General features: G+C 24.8%; 1 long non-coding RNA gene across 1 annotated transcript in view; it reads left to right on the forward strand.

Moving 5' to 3' along the window:
* Nucleotides 1-1805: 1805 nt before the first annotated feature.
* The window catches only part of LOC136074875 (uncharacterized), a 2130-nt gene continuing 959 nt past the window's right edge, over nucleotides 1806-2976 (forward strand). Inside the window, exon 1 of the long non-coding RNA XR_010635522.1 lies at nucleotides 1806-1963. This is a non-coding gene — a long non-coding RNA (uncharacterized LOC136074875). The remainder of the gene's footprint in view (nucleotides 1964-2976) is intronic.

The following is a 2976-nucleotide window of genomic DNA, read 5'->3' on the forward strand; positions in this document are numbered from 1 at the left end:
GGACGAAATTGTGTTTAAAACAGTTGCTGACCTCTTAAACTAAAAAAAATCAGAGGTTATGAAAGAGGTCAAATGAATGGATGTGGTATATATTATAAGTATTATAAAAAGAGCAGTATCAAGATACACGATTAAAACAAAAACAAAAAATCGTATGGTGGGTATAATCGCTACAATCAAAGCCGTATAATTGTCTCACTAGCGGGTATTCCAAACAACTATTGTGTACATAAAACAAAAGTCAGTAGCGTTCTATGTACACAATAGGTATTTAAAACCAAAACAAATATCTGTAACAACCAATCAACCTTTAGAAATCTAAAAAAATTTTCGATCGAAAAATATCTGAGTGTATTAAATAGAGTAGTCAAAATATCAATAAAATAATAAAAATAAAATGTACGTAACTATTTATAACTGTGTAGGTCAACCGTATTTACTTAAGATAAATTTCAAGAAAACGCAACCAATGCTTCCTTGCTTTTTTAAGTTATCAGCATACGACTAATAATTTTTTGTTTATAGAACCAAAACAATCGCAAAGAATTTTTTCTGTATTATATTGGTTTGTGCTAGAGTTACAAAATGTGGGCACAAGAAACAAAAAAATCATTTATTTCAACTTAACAAAATTTTATTAAAAAAAAAAAAAATAATAATAAAGTTTATGCTTGTCAAGTAAATTAAAACATATATTCATAAAAGCTAATTTAATTGACTATATATATAGTCATTTTAATTATAATATATTTTAATATATATATACTATATATATGATATATATATATATATATATATATATATATATATTAGGTACGCGGAAATCGCGATTTACGGAACCGATTTTTATACTAAAATTTTGGTTCTCATTTTTTTAACACTTTTTTTAGGCAGCGTGGGACAGACGTGTTTTTGTAGAATTTTTTTTTAGAAACATATATGCACATAGATACTTTTTTGAAAGAAGAAGAGCTAATCTTGATTTTTCAAGACTTTTATGTATGGTTACTCAACTTTTTTATGGATTATTTTGCTCCTGAATATTTGGTTGATGTTCACACATGAAATTGCAGTAGAAGAAATGTCGATCCCCCTTTTTTTATTATTAAAACAGTTTTCTACATGCATTTCTTATTCACTTGCCAAATTTCAACGAAAAAAAAATACCAGCAAATAGTTTAATTTGTGTTAGATTAAGTTTACCACTTTTTTTAGGTAGTTCTAGGCAAACGTTATTTTGTGGTGATTCTTATTAGAAATATATATGAACCTAGACTATTTTTAAAAAACGAAAGGTTAATCTTGATTTTTTTATAACTATAATGTATGGTTAGCATACTTTTTTATGGATTATTTTTTCGAAAATTTTGCATGAAAATTTGGTTGATGTTCGCACATAAAATTGCAGTCGTAAAAATGTCGATCCCCCTTTTTTTATTAATAAAATAATTTTCTACATGCATTTCCTATTCACATGCCAATTTTCAACGAAAAATAAATACCAGCAAATAGTTTAATTAGTGTAGAACTTTTGGTGCCTATTTTCGTTTTTTTGTTGTTGTTGTTTTTTTCGGTAAGCGAAATACGGGGGCGGATAAGGGAGGGGGGGCGACTCTACAAAAATTATTGCAATTTTGTATTATGTTGATTTTTATTATTAGATTAAAATTAAAGTGCAAAATATAAATAAAAGTGTTTTTAATTCTCTAAGAGATTAAAGTTAATTTCTTTTATTTCATAATAATATTATAGTTAACTTATGTTTGAAACAAAAAATAATGATAAATGTAAAAACTTATTGTTTTCTTAGGTTACATATAAAAAGAATAATGTTTCAGATAAAGACTCTTGCTTTTGAATGGATTGTTAAGTGATAGTATCAGTTGACAATTTTATTAACACACCATATATAAATAAGTATACAAATCAGATTCTTCATTGGTTTATTCCTAACAAAAAATTTGTTAGTGTTTTTCAACTATAATAAAAGATATTATTGTTATTATCTTTTTTTACTTCGATTGTATACTTCTATAACTGGACTATTATTTAAATCATTATACTAGCATGCCTTATGTTTACTTATTGTTTAGACTCTACTAAATATTATGCTTATTTTTTAAATTTCATAAGTATAAATAACATCGTTTATATATAACTACAACCAAATTAACATAATTTATATATAAACAAAGTATGCATAATAAATACCATTATACCATTATAAACCAAATTATATACATTCCTAATGTTAGCGTATTGTTTAATGAATATATATTTTTATATTTTTACTGTTATATTTTGATTGTTTATTTTCATTTTATTAATAAGGTTGTATCTTACACAGAACTGATTTGACGATTGTTACTTTTGAAATTTTACAATTTTTTTGTTATCTTTAGTCCAATCTACACAGTCTACCACTGGTAAATTTGTATAGGATAATTTTTAGTATTGATTATAAAATTAAAAATACAATCAGCAACGAGTGGTAACAATTTTGTTAAACTTACCACTCGTTGCTGATTGTATTTTTAATTTTATAATCAATACTAAAAATTATCCTATACAAATTTACCAGTGGTAGACTGTGTAGATTGGACTAAAGATAACAAAAAAATTGTAAAATTTCATGTATCAGCACCCTTTACCGACTAGCAGTCGCTCATTTTTGTGAATGGTATTATGTAACATTTAATATAAACCAACTATTTGTGAAAGTCATTGGCTGAACAAATAAAATGAAAGACAATCAACTATATATTTTAAAAATGTTAATCAAAGTAAAAATTTAAATACTACTCTTGATTTTACTTCTACTGCACTTTGATGGATAACATAATAAAAATGTATTAAATAGTGTATATAAATAGAAATATTATGAATTCAATAATCATTCAGAAAAATAATTAAATCATAATTTTACTAGCAGAAGGTTGTGCTGATTATAGAGAAGCTTTTTTAAACATACCAATT

This window comes from Hydra vulgaris, chromosome 01, assembly GCF_038396675.1.
Source record: "Hydra vulgaris chromosome 01, alternate assembly HydraT2T_AEP".
In the NCBI taxonomy this organism is placed as follows: domain Eukaryota; kingdom Metazoa; phylum Cnidaria; class Hydrozoa; order Anthoathecata; family Hydridae; genus Hydra; species Hydra vulgaris.